Genomic DNA, 18,296 nt, shown 5'->3' on the forward strand with positions numbered 1-18,296 from the left:
AAACCGGCGGTGAGGTTTGTGTTCTTGAAGAGAGAGGTTGGCCCATTTGGGCGTGGCTCAGTGTAACGGCTCTGCTCTCCACTAGATGGCGCTGCTAGCCTACTGCGGTGGAGTGTTGTGGCGCTCATAGGTGCATATACGCATGCGCAGCAGCGGTGACAGATGGCACCACCCAGCTACTCAGTCTGTTCTTCCAGATCAGCAATCGCGTGCCCGTCCTCTGTCTTCAGCTTTCGTCCACTCTCCTCTTTTTCACTCTCCGTGACCAGGCCCCAGGCAGTACCTCTCTCCCCGGTTTTGTCTCAGATGCGGCTGTTTTCCCCAGCCCCTTCCTTCTGAAGGACTGCGGCTTTGACCTGCTCCGCCCCTCTGTGGGAGGGTCTCACCGAGCAATGGCCGAATGAGCAATGGCCGAATGTCGGCTGCACCCAGGAACGCTTGCTGGGCCCTGCTGCTGCTGGTGGCTTGAGACTGCAGCTGGGTGCCAGCCCGCCCCAGAAAAAGTTCACGAGATAGTGTAGCAGCAGCGTTTCAGGGATTATGGAAGATCACATCACACATCTGGCACCAGGCTTCACCCTTAAGGACCTTGTTCCAGCAGCGGCGAACGTGTCCGCCTTCTGGGGTCTGCTGGGACCAGGTGGCTTCAACAGTCTCTACCAAATGTCCTTCCAGCAGTGGAACCGCTTTTCCCTGTGTGGCCCAAGATCCTCCCGGCCCCTACTCTGTTCCTGGGGATTCACCCTTCCCACCAGAGCACCACCAGGTATGGAGCTGCGGAGTTGTAGACTGCACTCCCTTGTTTGCAGTCTTAATGGAATTTAAACCCTCTTATTTCTCCTTTCTCCTTTCTCCCTTTTTAGTTTAGTCCCTGCAGCTGTTTTCAATTTTCCATTTTCTCTACAGCTGCTTTTGGGGAGGGGTGCTTTTCCCGTATTCTCCCCCCACCATTCTCCGTCCTCTATCCACTTGCAAAAGCACCTCCCTTCCTGTGCCTTCTCGCTCCCCAAGTTCACTTCTCTGCGCTGCGTACCTGCTGAATTCTGCGGTTCAGGTTGTGCAGATTGTTGCGTTAATCCTCCAATCAGTTTTCTAGGTGTGTAGGATGGTTTAGTGTTGGTCTGGCTGTATTTCATGGACGGAGACACACAAAAAACTTCCATGCTGTTCCGCTGTCTTGGCTCCTCCTGCTCACTTAAGTATTTATTGACAACTTATTTGATGGCTTTATCACTGGATCAGTAATTTAGCACAAGTGCTTCCCAAAAGAAGTATCTGTTCTTATATTCACACAAAACTTAAATGCCTGTTTTTAAAATCTCTTTCTATGCTATAGCCCACCAGCTGTTTGAATGTAATCATGTGCTGTTTAAATGTTCCGTGTTAGCTCATGTAATTCAGCTAACTGTATTTTAAAATTACAGTATTTTTAATTAATCTTAACTACAACAATGGCAAATATCATAAACATCCATATTACAGAAGATAGGACCTTGGAGAGACCATCAAGCTGCAGTGATAACTTATTGGCCTGAAAACTGAATCTGTGAAGTTTCAGGAGGCTTGGAAATGCTTCCAGAACTGTCAGTCTCCCAGTTGGTTTTGCTCTGATTTTCAAAATAGAACTTTTTCTTAGCCCTAGATGTTTTTATAAAATATATGCTATGCAATTAATCAAGATGATGGAATGGATGTCTGTCATGATTCTCAGACACCTGGTGGAAATGTAGAACTGGTGTCTGTTTAGGAAGCAAAGTTGATTTAGTTTGGTTTAACCTCTGTCTGCACATTTCTTCTATGAATTTGTCCAGTTACAAACAGGTGCCATATGGCCTAATGGTTAAGATTTTAGGCTACACTTAAAAAAGTATCCTCTAGTTGGGGCTCCTGGGCTGTTCAGTCAGTTGAGCGTCCGACTTCAGCTCAGGTCATGATCACGGTCTGTGGGTTCGAGTTCTGCGTCTGGCTCTGTGCTGACAACTCAGCCTGGAGCCTGCTTCAGATTCTTTGTCTCCCTCTCTCTCTGCCCCTCCCCTGCTCATGCTCTGTCTCTCTCTGTCTCAAAAATAAATAAATAAATGAGAACAGTGTCCTTTAGCTCTCAGGCGGTATCAATAGATTCATTCTAGATAATGTTATAAAGCTTATTTACTTGTTTTTAGAGTTTAGAGAAAACGTTAGAAGAAATTTTTCTGATAGCAGCAGGATGGTTGAAAAACTTTTTGGTAGTGTGGGAAAAAAACCACAAGAAAGTTGCCTGTACTACCTCAGTCTCTTGCAAGTCTTACTTGTTGGTGAATCTTAGGCAAGATATTTTAAATCAACTACCTTGACCTCTCAGTTTCTCTGGTCTGAGTGCTTCTCCTGACCCTACATTTAGCCAGTGTTGGTTGCTGCTCTATCGGCCCGCACGGATGCTGCCTGCTGTCACCTTCTGAGCTGCCAACTACCATTAGGTAATCAGTCTCCCTGCCCATGGGCTGCTGACCATGCTGCAATGGACAGTACTCTGTAGTCATGACATTCTGTCAGTTAAGAGATGTGACTCAATCCACCATAATGAGAAGAATTCCTACTGCTGAGAAAAAAGAGCTACAAAATTTCATTTTTTTTTTGTTGATTGCAGGCAGGTCTCATTTCAAATATTATAGTACAAACATTTCTCCAAACAAAATACTGATTGATGTCATGAAAATAAGAGAACCATAAGTGACCATATACTATTGAAGTATGTCATCTAATTCCATTTGCTACCATACATGGGCCACGCATCTGAGCTAGCCGGGCCCATTGGATATATTCATTTAAAAAAAGCATAAAATCTCAAATATTATAAAAGTCTGAGACCCTTTAGTGAACAGGGAAATGTCCCGTCCACTTAACATTTTTTTTAGGCATCATAATATTACTACATCATACTGTGAATACTGTCATATAAATATGATGATAAAAATATCCATAAATATTTAAATTGGTTATCATTTCTTTTTACAGTCATAGCAGTAGATAATATTTTCTAGGATAAATTCCAATTAAAATGGATTGACTCTAATACATTCACCTCGATGTTTATAGCAGCATTATCAACAGTTGCATATTATAGAAAGAGCCTAAAAACCCTTATCATTCATCACTGATGAATGGATAAAGAAGATGTGGTATATATATGCACTGGAATATCACCCAGCCATAAAAAAGGATGAAATGAAACCTTGCTATTTGCAATGATGTGGATGGAGCTTAGAGAGTATTATGCTAAATGAAATAAGTCAGTCAGAGAAAGATACCACATGATTTCACTCATATGTGGAATTTAGGAAATAAAACAGATGAACATAGAGGGAGGAAAAAGAGAGGCAAACCAGAAAACAGACTGTCAACTACAGAGAAAAAACTGAGGGTTCCTGGAAGGGAGGTTTGTGGGGGCATGGGTTAAACGGGTAATGGATATTAATAAGGGTAATTGCTGTGATGAGCACCGGGTGCTATATGTAAGTGATGAATCACTAAATCCTACACCTGAAAGTAATATTACACTGTATGTTAGCTAACTGGAATTTAAATAACAACTTGAAAAAAATGGGTGACCCTTAAAGTATAAGCTTCGAGTCTCTGAAAATTTGTGTAGGCAGTTCCCATTCTCTAATGCTGAAGCATAAAAATGAGATACCATTGAAAATAGTGCTATTAAAATAAAGGAGATATAAATACTTGAAATTATAACGCTCTTAATAATATTTATTGAGAGCGTACAAAGTATCAGACTCAGTGAGAAGTCTATTACATACATTATTCCAAATATAACAACTCTATAGCATGATGAATTAACTGAGGTTCAGAATTAAGGACTGATTTTCCAAAGGTACCACTGAAGAGACAAAATTTAAATCCAGTTTTGTCTGATTCCAAAATCTTATCTTTTTTCCTCCTTCATGACACTGTCATGCTAGGTTCCTCTTCCCTAGCTGTTAAAATCTGAGACTTACAAGATGATTGGAATGATTATGACAGGCTATAGCTCCCCTTCCTTTCCGATGGGAGGAAAAAACAAATGTGGCAACCAGGTGAGAAAAGTATAGAGACCTATTTGCTCATTAAAGCCCTGGAGACTGACAGCTATACTTCTGTGAAACTTCATGTTGTGCCCTAAGGCAAAGCAGTTTCCTGTTGCTATAAAATTTATCTTCAGAAAGTGCCATTGTGTTATGCCATTGCCAACCATGTACAAGATAGATTCATGAACTAAGCAAACATTTTCAAATGTTTGGTCAATGTTGTCTTTATTCTTAAGGGAACTGAAGGAGACGGGAAAGATGTGACAGTCAGCCCCATCCCTCTTATATACAAGAACACAGAGTAGGGCTCAACATCCTGAAGTGTGCCCAAAGTGGAGTGCTTTGCATGGTGGAAGGATCTGAAAGCCTTTCAAGCATAAGGAACTAGAAATCTCTAGGTGGGGAATAGAGGATGGTGACATCCTTTCATTTGTCCTCCACTAATGAGAAATCATCATGTTGAAAAGGCTTAGACCTCCTTCTATGCTCTGAGGGGACAAAATTAGAGTGGCTGTTAGAAGGTAGATATCGTGTCTTTGTAAGAATGAGATTCCTAACAGTAAAGCCGTATAAAATTTTCATGGGCTGCCTTATAAGGTAATGTGTTCCTCACCACCAATGTATTTGTACTCCTATATGGGATTGTTATTACTTGGGGACTGTAGCTCAGTGGCTTCAAAGTAGATTTTTTTTTGTAGTAAATGTAACTTTAAAAAAATGTTAACGTTTATTCATTTTTGAGACACAGAGTGTGAGCAGGGGAGGAAGGGGCAGAAAGAGAGGAAGACACAGAATCAGAAGCAGGCTCCAGACTCTGAGCTGTCATCACAGAGCCCCACGTGGGGCTCGAACCCACAAACCATGAGATCGTGACTTGAGTCAAAGTCAGACACTTAACCAACTAAGCCATCCAGACGCCCCTATAACTGTAACTCTTGATCACCCTGACTCCAATAAAATCTTTCCCGGAGTTCAAATATATAAATCAGGTAAACATGGTACTTCTTATGTTGGATTGGAACTGAAGTATCATTGAGGACCTTAGGGTTCCATGAAACACTGTTTGAAAAGTATTAAATATTAAGCTCTGGATGAGGACTAGGTAGCTCCAAGATCCTTTCCCTTCTGAGAATCTATGAACAAATTAAAACTTTACATAGAATGATAATTGAGTCACCCTCTATAGAGCATCACACCTGAATTTGAACAAGACGAACAACTTTAAATTTCCAGTCTGTTTCTTTCCTTCTCCTTTTCTTATGTCCTAATGGAGCTGAAGGAGGCCAATGAGGCAATAATCAATCATGAAGATTTTACTGAACCCCACTCCTCTTGCCATTTTCCACCCTCTCACACCCTTCTTACCAGGAGAAGAAATAAGTGTGGCAAACAGGTGAGAAATGAATGGGGATTTGTTTGACCAGTACAGCACTGGAGCCTGGCTTCCATACTGCTTCAGAATTTTATTGCATGCTCCAAAGCATGTTTGCTATTGCTACAAATTTTATCTTGAAAAAGTATTATTTTGCGTTATCTTTACCATGGACTTTTGAAAGGTTTTCTGTTACCTTTTAAAGATTGAGGCTGAGTAAGGACTTTGTGCTCAAGGTGGAGGAAACCAAGTTTTTTAAAACTGATTTTACCTAATGACAGTCCTACAATGACTATATTTCATTAAATCAGTTTCCCAAAGGTCTTTATTTACTTCCAAATGTCATTTCTAAATTATATATCTTCAAAGATTCTCATCAGCTTACCTTCCCTAAAGCTCCATGGTGCCCATTAAGTTGAACTGTAATAAAACAAAAATGGCAGATTGGAATTGGAATTTTATTTTCAGTTTGGGTTAATTCAGAGTTCTTCTGAAAACATGAGAGCAGGTGAAATTGAAACCTTAGTAACTGCCAGTTGCTTTGTCAAGTTAAGGTTTAATTCTCCAGAGTGTAAACTGCTTTCTGTTTTTCCCCAAAGTAAAGCTAGAGTACAAGTTAAGTTTTTAAAATCCTGGGTGATCAATTCATATCTTTATGAATCCTTAAGCATTTAGGAATACATACAGCTGTAAGTTATCTTACTAAAAGAAACCCTACTCTATGTCTTGGCAAACAAACTTTTTTTATAAGTAGTAAATAATAAAAAGCTGATTGTATTTATTGATTAAAATATGAACTTATATTTATTGAGTATGTTGATATTATACTAGACATTTGGATATATCTCCTACCTAATGGAGATTAATTTCATAAGTAATTATTTCATTAAAATGTGGGGAAATATATAGATACAGATTTTTTCTAAGTTTATTTCTGAGAGAGAGAGCAAGTGGGGAAGGAGCAGAAAGAAAGTGGGAGAGAGAGGGAATCCCCGTGATGCGGGGCTCACTCACGAACCATGAGATCATGACCTGAGCTGAAATCAAGAGTTGGACACTTAACCAACTGAGCCACCCAGGTGCCCCAATCTATAGATATATAGATATATAGATATATAGATATATAGATGTATAGATATTTTTAACATGTACTTTAGTTTTCTCTTGACATTGGCTTTAGTCAACTAAAAAAGGAATTGACTTATTCACAAACCAGTAGAAGCTGATAAAAGGGATTTCCAGGCCCTTAGTTCTAAGAAATATTTTTTCTCCTCCCTACATATTAGATGTGTTGACTTGTATTGATTCACACAATTAGGATGACCCAGTGTATAATCATCCAGTGGAGATTGTTCTCATAACCTGACCACTAATGTCATTATAACTATTACCATTTAGGGAATGTCTATATGTGATTATCTGCATGCATTGTCTAACTTAACTCTCGCAATAATTATAAGAAATCCTATCATTTTTCCCTATTTTACAGGTGAGTAAATAAGAGGTTCAAGGGTCATGATCTTACCTGACATCAAAAACCAATAGCATCAGAGTTAGCTCTGCTTAGTTCCATACCCCACATTCTTTCCACTGTGCTGACCTGCTCACACCGCCATTTCCATACCTTTGTGATTGTCAGGACCTGACAAGTGTGAGTAACTGAGCAAGTGTGAGTGTTGCTCAAATAGCAGCTCTGCTGCTGGAAGCCAAGATTCAGGAGGGATTCTATGACTTCTCAGCTGGGTCAGAAATCAGCCCAGGGTCTGAGTATCCCAGCAGTTCAATGTTGCCTCATGACCTGCAGAATAATCTGTTTTCTAGTGGTGGTAAAAAAGCCAGCAGCTATTCTATTCCTAGAGTGTTCTTGAGAGAATCTGCTGGACATGTTTTGCCTGACTTGGTTTAATTCTAAGGGAGAACCCAGAGTCTAGGATATAACATTCTCTTCCAGTCAAGGGACAGCACAACTTCCAGATTGCTCATAGAAGCTGCTGGACACAACTACTTGCAAGGGCTAATGTTTAATGTGTTGGAAAGTATATCACAAAGCGGAGTTGCCGGCACCTGCTAGTGACATTCTATGTTTCAAAACATTGGAAATTATCTCCATATTGACATAACAAGAATTTTCTCTCTGAATCTTGTAGAATTTATCAGTTTAAATTAGTACAATTAGTGCAAATTATTCCTTATGGATGGGCCTTAGTTCATGAATTATTTGGTTTGTAATGAGCTTTCTTTAAGTGATCGGAGAGATGGATGTTGCTTTTGTGTGAATTTGCATCTTTGCCAGTCAATACAGCAAATAGCCCCCATCATTCACTATGGCTCCAAGGACGCAGGGAGTAGAAGAGCGGAAACAGACTGGAGTGGAAAAAATATATTGAGCAGTAGGGTTTTCCAGGTTCTGATGTTGGAAAGTTGCCTTTCTACTAGGACTGAAGCCTTGAAGTCAATTAAAACTATGCATGACTAAAATTTTTTCCTGCCCCCATCCTCAAGTTAGAGGGAATTTGCATCTTAACTATAATTAAAATTCCATCTGAAAAAAAAAGAATGGAAAACACTAAGAACTCCATCAGAGATCTCAGGGTACTGTTGTTATTGTTCTTGTCTTCTACATTAGCTGGATTTCCCCATTGGATTATATCTATTCTTTGATATTCCTCCTAGCATGCTGGAAAGCCATAGAGGTGCTATTGGTGGGATATATTAAAGAAAGGGACAATTAAAATGTAGTTTATGCACACCATCGACTTTACTTGTTATTAGTCATTGTTAGGATTGTTCAAAATCAGTTAACTCTTGGGAAAAATGTGTAAATGCCTCTTTATAACTTCTATGTTCTTAAGTATTTAGCCTCCAAAGATCCCTTCAGAATTAACATATATATATCCCCTTATATTCATTCCCACTTTAGCCCAATTGCAATGGAATACTTACTATTATTGAATATGTCATTTAAGTCATGCCTTGTGTCTATGATCATGGTGCCACTTACATAATTTCTTCTCATTCTTAAGTGCTAAAGTGCTACCTTCTCTGAGAGGTCTTCTTTGATATTAAGTCAAAACTAAATACTCTCTTATTTGGATTCTTCCATCAAATTAAGTGCACATTATGTCACCCCTTCCTGTATTTGAGTTAGTTATGTTATATGTTGGTCTTTCTCACAGATCGTAAACTCTTTGAAGGCCAGTCATTTGTCTCATCTCTCATCTGGCTCCCAACACATTTCCACTAGTTTTAAATGAGACACAAAGACAAAGGCAAAATGTAGAGTGAGTAGAAAGCGAGACCTGAATGTTTGTGCTTTGGAGTGAAAGGAAGAAAGGACTTTGTAGAAGAAACACACACAGCATTGCTTTTTTTTCTATTTCCTTGAAAATCAAGATTTCCTCTTCTCCATTTGCTTTCTGAAAAATGAATGCTGGGAAGCTTTTTCTTTGTGAGTAAAATTTAATTATGTCCTAGTAATTTCTTGGAAGAGGCAAGAGTTTACTGGGTCTCCTGATACTGCGTAGTGTTTGGGTCCCTTGTGCAATCACACTCAGGGCCCCAGTGTGAACACCATTGTGCTCCTAGATAATTGGATCCATGTTCAGAGTTTGATATATTTTCCCAGAGAGGATTGGCTTAAAATGAGAGGCAAAGTTTAAAACAGTGAAAGTGGAAGGAGTAAATTAGGAGGACAGTTTTTTTTTAAGTTTTTAATTGAATCATTAAAAATGCCATTTTGAAACAGGGCAGGTAGTGTGTATTAATCGCAAGCATTAAAAGAGCAATAAATGTTACAGCACCTCTTTTAGTCATGAGTGTCGAGAGCTGTTAACAGGATTTCACAAGTGAGAGAGTCACCCACGTGTATTTGATGATCATTTATTTGCACGCTCCCTATGTGCCTGGTACTGTCTCAGGCTTGAAGAAAACTTATCCTAAAAAAAACTCAAGCTCTGTTGTGGAAGACCAATCACACAAATAAGGGGTGTACTTAGAACTGTGGAAGCACAGAAGGAACAAAATAACTCTCCCCAAAGAAATCTAGGAAGTCTTCCCATGGGAGGTGATATCTACTATTTGTATTGAAGAATGAATTTACCTGGCCAGAAAAAAAAAAGTCAAGCAGAGAATTTCATGCAGAGGGTGCAGACTATGTACAGACATGGAGTCGCCAAAGGACATGTGTGCGTTCAGGAATGCTGCGTGGTCCAGTGCAGTTAGATGCAGGGTAGGTGGCGGTATTGCCTGAAAAGTGAAGCTGGGAATGTAAGGGAGTGAGTAGTGGTGGAGGGTTTTCTGTGCCGTGACCAGAAATCTGAACATAATTACAGGAGTAATCAGACCGTATGCCTTCATACCTTATAAGGACTTTTCGCTATTATAGTCATCTGGGACTGAATTCACAAGCATGAAAGCAACAGTCTAAAGCAAAAGAAGTGTCAATGCTTTGAGGCTAGAGACACCATCCACTAAATAACTCGCAGGATTGTTGAGGGTGAAACCATTCAAATCCCGTCTCTGAGTGGATTTTGACCTTCACTTCCATCCCCATGAGTACAAATTGTAAACTTTCAGGGAAATTATCTCTGCAATTAAAACGAGAGAGTCAGCTAGTGCTAAATTATTTAAACCTGAATAATTGCTTGATCATTCGTAATTGGGGACTTTGGAACTTTTACAGAGTTAAACTTAAGGACTCTGAAAGGTCATGAAGATGCCCTGAAGTTCTTCAAGTCACGTTTGAGCCCTTCGGGTCTTTCCAGCTGCAGGTCCTAAGTGGGTGAAGAGCAATGACTGCTTTTTGGAGGCTGACGAGAATACATCTAAGATGTAATAATGGAAGCTGTGTGAAGCTCTTAATTTTCCCTCTTCCTCTGGAAACAGGCCGCATCTCTTACCACAGTGAATTGACGGGCTGGGAATGAACAGCTCAATTAACAACTCCAACTTCCACTGGGAGATCAGTAACTTTTCAAAGAATCTTTGTTCACTGTCTTCCCCCCTCCCCTCACCCCCCTCAGCCCTTTGGCTACACAGGCAAAAATTAAAATTCATTTTTACCTTCCCTTTGTGTCTGTCTTCATGGATCTTTTCTTTTTGTATGTCATCTATTGCTTGTAACACAGACTGTATTTTGATATTCTACTAAGAACAGCAGGATTTGGGAGGGTTAGAAGTTGTCTCTCCTTGACTTCTCCATTTCAAGTATACTTGAGAAATCTTAGATGCAGGTGCAGATATGAAAAACAAAGTTAAGAGTTTGGCTTTACCATGCCTTTCTCTTCAGAACCCCTTTCTGTCCAAAGGAGATGAAAGAGTGTGAATTATGAGATTCTTTTCAACCCAATCCCTTACCCAATTGGTGCAGAGATGAAATTATGTTAAAAAAAAAAAACTCTGATGATAAAACAATATTTGTTTTGAATGTAAGACACTTAAATAAAAAATTAAATATATCAAATGTAAAATTGATGGGGAAAGCATTCCTAAAAAGATACCATAAAGACTCTAGGGAGTGTACAAGAGAAGTAGCCCATCCCAAAATCTTCCCTGTCACTCTCTCTCTCTTTTTTTTTTTTTTTAACCTTGTTAAGGGCTTGAAATAGGTGGGGAAATTTAAGCTTTTTTTTTTTTTTTTTATGTGTAAGTGTATTCTTTCAAAGAAGCCATAAAAACATTCCCTCCTTCTCCACAGACTGAGCTAGAGTGGGGAGGCTGAGGAAGAGGCAAAAGGTTGCCCATGGGGTGTAAGCCCCTCATTTTTCTATAACCTGTTGGGGGGGGGTTGTACTTTTTGTGTTATGTTTGTTTCCTGCAGTTCCTGGGTAATAGGGCTTAAGTTGTACTTAAATGGTATTATTTTGACCAGTAAATAGTACTTTTAGTGGATTCATAAAGTGTCTAAAAATGGTTATCATAAATCTCATCTTCCTGCCAAGATTAAATTTACAACCAAAATCCTGATCAATTCAGTTCAGCAAACATTTATTGAGCACCTCTTTACTGGTGCGACGTTTAGACCAGTGAATAAGAAAAAGGCCTCACCTGCAAGGAGGTCAAGTCTGGTCAAGAAATAATTATCAAAAAGTACTAAAGTACATTCCACTAACTCTATAGGTAGAGTTCTATATATATATATATATATATATATATATATATATATATATGTAGAGTATCTACCTATGCTAGAAAGCATTTTTGGTTTTCTTTTGAGGCTGGTAATATTTTAGGGGAGCAAACCTAACTATTGGATGTCATGTACTAAGTGACAGCTACAAGCTGATTTTAATACTAAGTTAATATTAGGTTTAAAAGAAAACCATGGTGGGGCGCCTGGGTGGCGCAGTCGGTTAAGCGTCCGACTTCAGCCAGGTCACGATCTCGCGGTCCGTGAGTTCGAGCCCCGCGTCGGGCTCTGGGCTGATGGCTCAGAGCCTGGAGCCTGTTTCCGATTCTGTGTCTCCCTCTCTCTCTGCCCCTCCCCCGTTCATGCTCTGTCTCTCTCTGTCCCAAAAGTAAATAAACGTTGAAAAAAAATTTAAAAAAAAAAAAAAAAAAAAAAAAAAAAAAAAAGAAAACCATGGTTTCCAAATATAGAAATTGGGGTTATCCTTCTGTAATAAAACTTTTCCTCTGAATCTCTTACGTTTAGTGACTGGGACATGCAAATTAAACTGATTAACAACAGGATCACAGGAGAAGAGTTTATTTGTGTGTATATGGAAGCTTACAAAAGAAGTAGATCTTTATTTATTTGTTTAGAGAGACACAGACAGCACGAGTGGGGGAGGGGCAGAGAGAGAGAGGGAGACAGAGAATCCCAAGCAGGCTCAGTATTGTCAGCATGGAACCCAACATGGGGCTCGACCTCATGAAACTGTGAGATCATGACCTGAGCTGAAACCAAGAGTCAGACGCTTAACCCACTGAGCCACCCAGGTGCCCCAGAATAGTTAAAGGCTTAGTAGGGGAGATATAATAGGGGAAAGTGGGAGGAAAGAAAAGGCTTCTATGGGAAGAACAAATAAATTTCTTTAGGCAAGACAAATGGTTTTTAGGAGAACAAGAGATAAAGTTTGTGATGATGTTTGTCTATGCAGATGTGAATGGTCTTTCCATCTTCTTCAGGGCTATAAAACTCCCCAGAGTGAGGGATTTATGGTAGGTTTACTCTCCTTCTTCTTCCTGGGAGTAGACCCACCCTGAAGAGATAATTTGTGGCAGCCTCATTTCCCAGAAGTTGTTGCTTTTAGTCATATAAAAGAAGTTCTGAGAAGGTTTTTTTTCTGCATCTGTTGAATCTCTAATGTCTTCAGTTTAAAATAATTTTCATATTAACTATGGGGTTCCAAGTGAGTCCTCACAATAGGAAGAAAAGATTTTCTTTTGTTATTGTTTTTTGTTTGTTGGCAATTGAGGGTGAGATTCTTTGCAAGGAGAAGCCTGATTTCATTTTGGCATGTAAAGTAATGGGCATGTTTGATTTTGAAGATTAGTCCCTTCAAGCATAGTCTAAACTTGCTATAGTTAGATAAATGGCTCTTCACTAGAAATGATGGTAACTATGAGTGTTTGGAATCAATGAGCCCCAGGAGGAGAATGAGGAGTTCAACAGAAGGGAGCTAGAGACACAACAATGTGGCAGAAATGAGACTCAAGTGAAGCAGGAGATGGTGAGAAAAATCATTCTAGAAATGGGAATAGCTGAGAAAACCAGAGAACACTGATGTCTGGTATTGATGTCGATTATTTAAATTCTTTAAACGTTTATTTTATTATTTTTGGGACAGAGAGAAAGAGAGCAGGGAGAAGTACAGAGAGAGAGGGAGACACAGAATCAGAAGCAGGCTTCAATCTCTGAGCTGTCAGCACAGAGCCCAATGTGGGGTTCAAACTCATGAACCAAGAGATCATGACCTGAACCAAAGTTGGATGCTTACCCGATTGAACCACCCAGGCACCCTGATGTTGATTATTTAAATTGTTGACTGGGCTATTCTTGTGGAGAAGTGACATAAATTGCCCTCCCAACTTCCCAACTGATTACCTTCTATGTATAAGATTGATTTGGTGGGTTATCACTATGTACATTCTGAGAAATTGAGAGAGTGAGAGCATGTGCATGTGAGAGACGGTTAATATTCATTAATATATTTTGAATTTGCCAGTATGAAAATTTATAGACATACAGGGAAACTGGAGAACCCCTAAAGGCAAAATGAGCTTATTGTAGAAGGTGGACGAAGAGGGTAATAGAGTCAGAAAGATGTGGGCAGATTCAGGCAATGTTTCAGTGTTGAAGTTGGTGCCATTTGCTGGTAGGATAGGTTAAGGGCATGAGGAGAAGTGGGGATCTGAGGACTGTGCAGCTGGGCTGGTGATTGGTGGTGCATTTACTAAGAAAGGTAAGATCCCTTTCATCCTTGGGACTTGGCATCCTCCCTGAGAATATGGGAGGGAGGAAAAGGCAGCTGGCCTTTCACACTGTTGTTCCTTGGGCCCAGCTGACTCACTTACACCCACAGAGCCTGTATGCCCCAGTTCACAGTGAAAGGAAATGAAAAGGGCAAGCAGTTCAGCCTCCAGACAGTTGTGTGGGGGAGCTATGGGGTTAATGGGAGGAAAAAATATTTTTTTTCCAGGAAGCTCTGTCAATGTGACTTGGAGAGAGCCTGAAGCCAATGCCTTGAGTGAAAAGGTGACATTTCTGCTCAGGCTCTTTTCTGAGATAGCAGGCAATTTTAGTCAGATTCCCACCTGGCTTTTCCTGTCACTTTATCCTCAGGCACAATCTTAATCTCACATTGTTCAAGCCAGTCAGTCACTGTCACTTCTCCTTGTTTCAGCAAGGTATTTTTGCAGGGCTTTCTGGTTTTCTTCAAAATCTTTTCAAGGACAATGTGCTGTTATAAATGTGGCTGAGGGAAGTGAATGCTTGCTTCTGAGGCCATGGCTTGTCTTGGGCTTTCTAAATGGGAAATACAGTTCTCTGGGCATATGGCTTGTCCCTTATATGACACCTTGAATAAAAAAAAAGAGCCAATAATTTTTCAAAAGCCTATAAATAATGTTTTCTGTTTTCTAGTGCTATGCCTTCCCACATTCCTCTTCATCCCTGAGTAAGTCCTTGGTCCCTTTCTGGGGATTGTTCTTCATAACCTCTGCAGGCTCATCTCCTATTTTCCTTCTAAAATTACTTTGCTCATCTCCAAATTCAGCCCACTGGCCTTAGAGGTGGATTTTTCAAATAAACTTTTAAATTTTAGAATAGCGTTAGATAATACAGGAATATTGCAAATACTTTGTAGAGAGTTTCCACATACATACCTTCATGCAGTTTCTCCTATTCTTTGCATCTTACATCACTGTAGTTCATTTGTCATAACTGAGAAATGAACATTGGTTCATTACTATGAACTAAACTCTACATATTCTTTGTATCTCACTACTTCCTTTGGATTATGCCCCTCATCCATTAAATACATTATATTCAGTCATCATTTCTCTTTTAAACTCCTCTTGGCTCTGACAATTTCTCAGCTCTCCTTATTTTTGATGACCTTGACAATTTGGAGGAACATTGGTCAGATATGTTGTAGAATTTTCCTCCATTTGAATTTTTCTAATATTTTTCTCATGATTAGGCTGTGGTTAGACGTCTTTGGAAGGAAGGTCACAGAAGTAAAGTGCCATTTTTTTTGCCACATGATATCAAGGCCATATACTATCACATGATTTATCACTGTTGATGTTGATCTTGTCACCTGACTGAGGTGGCTATTGGTCTGCTTTATCCACTGTAATGTTACTTTTTTGGTTTTTCCCTTTCCATACTCTACTCTTTTGAAGTAAGTCACCAGTGCACCCATACCCAAAGAAAGTGGGGAAGGAACTAGGCTTCTCTTCCCAAAGGGGAGAATATTCTAGGGGGTCAAAATATGTCACCCTATGGCATTTTGGCAGATGGATTATTTTGAGGTAAAGGCGTTTGAGATTCAACAGTGCAGAAAGAAGCTTTCCTATATCTTCCTTTATATCTGACTAAAAGAAGAAACTTCTAAGGATTGAAGACTGCCATAAATTCCCTCTCCTGGGGAAGTTTTATGGTCATGAAGAAGACAGGAAGTTGGTGCCAAGATGAACCTGCAAAAGCAGTGCTTATCTTGATGTGGTTTCCCTCATTGGTTTACCTTACCATAGTTTGCCTCCTTTGGAAGCCTAAAACCCTTTTCCTTTGTTTTGCCACCTCTCTACAAATGTATTGGTCTTTGCTAATATGCTATATAAGCCAAAAGTCTAACCATCTCTTGGGGTTACCCATCACTGCGTTTCTCCCCTGTGAATGCTTGTTCCATGTGTTAATAACGTTTGTTCATTTTTCTCTTGTTCATCTGGGGTTTTTTTTTCATTCTTTTGTGGGGACTCACAAAAATCATGGGGTACAGAGGAGTTTTCCCACCCCTACATTTTCTACATGTAGAAATTTTTCTGTGAGAAAGATCTGTCTTCTCTCCTACATTTTTTTATTAAAAAAACTTTTTAAATTTTTATTTATTTTTGAGAGAGAGAGCACAAGCAGGAGAGGGGCAGAGAGAGAGGGAGACACAGAATCTGAAGCAGGCTCCAGAAGGAAACACAGGATCTGAACTAGGCTCCAGGCTCTGAGCTGTCAACACAGTGCCCAACGTGGGGCTTGAACTCATGAACTGAGAGATCATGACCTGAGACGAAGTTGGATGCTTAACCAACCAGGCACCCCTCCTATGTTTATTTATTCAATTGTTTATTAAAATCACTAGACCTGATTTTCATTCCCCTGCCTGGTCTCCTTTTTTAGGCTGGATTTTGTTGCTGTTGTTCAGCTTAATTCCCAAACCTGTTTTCTTTTGGATACCATCTCTGTCATCAGTTCTCTCTTGTCTCTAGAGTTTATAGTGCTTGTTTTGGGGAAGAAATGTAGAGAAGAGAGGAGTGGATAAACAAGAAAGGGAAGTGTCACATTGTAGGGTGAACATGTAGAGAGAGAAGAAACTATAGCTAGACCTAAGACAAGTGAGGTGCTGGAAGATGCATTGGATGCAGGAAATTAGAGCATGAGGTGACTATAAGAATATAATTTCCAGGGAACTTGCAGAAAACATTGAAAGAACACTGGAATTTCTACACTTTAAGGTAAAAGGTGATTCTGGGAGCATTCTGTGTTCATTTGAGTGGCAAACATCTAGGTTACATTTAAAGATAAGGAAATAGAATCATTGAGGCCTTAGAGATCAACCCATCAAGTTCCTAAGGATGAAGAATCTGTGGGCCTGAGAGTTTTAACGGATTGCCTAAGGTCAAAGTTGTCCCCAAAAGAGCCAGAATTAGAAGTGAGGCTTCCTGATTCCCCATCTAATTCTTATTCCAGGATGTTGCAGCTGTTTCTTGTAAACTGATTCAGATACTAATAGAGTGAGGCTTTCCATCCCCTTGGGAAGTTTGAGGCTATAACGAGAAATAGCCTCAATGGGATATGAACAACTCAGAGAGGCCAAATTCCCTGTTTGGTGATTTAAATGTTAATACCTTGGCACTTCTCCAGGCAAGTAGGAGATTAGGAGGCAGCTAAGGAGCTGTGCCTATTCTAGGAAACCCCAGTCCCTGTTGTTGGTTAAGTGACTCTTTGCAGTCCTTGAAGACAGGATTAGAGGCTTATAAGAGATTCCTAATGGAACCCAACCATCCTTTCATCTTGTGTCAATGGCAATATTTCTCTTCTCCTCTCTAGACCGGTAGAAGTATCCAGTAAGCCACTGTACCCAACATGCTTCTATTAAAAATCTGGACCTTTCTTTGGAAGCAGTTAGTTACTCCAGCACAAATGTCGCTCAGACAGTCGCACGGTCAACTTCTGTCTGTGTGTTTCTCTGCCAGAGCATCCACTCCTCCACTTTTTCAGAAACCTTAGCTGCTGTTGTTTCAACACCCAGCTAATCACAGACAAAACGCCAAGTGGAAAACAAACCTAAGTATTCAAACGTTTGGTGGCTTACTTTACTTTCCAGCAAACATCTGGGAATTTGGAATATGGATAGTTTGGTTTAAAATTTTCAGTTTTCATCTGGTTTGGTGTTAGGTATACTTATGCCTTATCTATCTGGGGGCATTTGCCAAGCCCTGGTCTGGTTTCAGGCTGTGGCTGACAGTAAGCCACCAATCAACCAAGTGTGGCAATAAACTTTTGCAAAAGAAAGGTGTCTGTGTGGCTTGGCTGGTTAAGCATCTGACTCTTGATTTCAGGTCAGGTCATAATCTCATTGTTCTTGAGACTGAGCCCTGTGCTGACAGTGTGAAGCCTGCTTGGGATGCTCTCTCCCTCTCTCTCTCTGCCGCTCCCCTGTATGCATGTGCATGCTCGCACGTGTGCTTACTCTCTCAAAAATAAGTAAATAAACTTTTAAACTTTGCAAAAGAACATTTGGAAAGTACTAAAAAATAAAAAGAAGAAAGTAAAAATTCTCCACGTTTCCATTATCAAATATAATAACTGTTTTTATATTTTAGTAACATTTTCATCTTGCCATCTTTATGTAGGGTATTGTTAAAATATGATTCTTACAAACATATTATACATCTCATATTTGTACTTTGAGTTTTTATGTAACAAATCAGCATTTCACAGGCTAGTCAAATAGCAAAATACTATTTTAATTATTACATTAATTATATGGCTACAACATAATCTACTTAATTTATTCTCTACTATTGTTTATTATTTAGATTGTTTCTAATATTTAGCTGTATAAATAGCTTTTTATCTTAAGCTTTTTCTGAATTTAGAATTTTTTATTTGGATCATCACCCAGAATTAAAATTGGCTATTGGCTGTT

The 18,296-nt window shown here is 39.6% G+C and overlaps 1 long non-coding RNA gene across 1 annotated transcript; it reads left to right on the plus strand.

Moving 5' to 3' along the window:
* The first annotated feature begins 714 nt into the window (after positions 1–714).
* On the plus strand, positions 715–10,492 carry LOC123582325. Its single transcript, XR_006704319.1, has 3 exons — positions 715–766; positions 5,335–5,448; positions 10,109–10,492. It is a non-coding gene; the product is annotated as an uncharacterized LOC123582325 (long non-coding RNA).
* Positions 10,493–18,296: the final 7,804 nt, after the last annotated feature.

The sequence above is a fragment of the Leopardus geoffroyi genome, chromosome B3 (assembly GCF_018350155.1).
Source record: "Leopardus geoffroyi isolate Oge1 chromosome B3, O.geoffroyi_Oge1_pat1.0, whole genome shotgun sequence".
Classification (NCBI taxonomy): Eukaryota; Metazoa; Chordata; class Mammalia; order Carnivora; family Felidae; genus Leopardus; species Leopardus geoffroyi.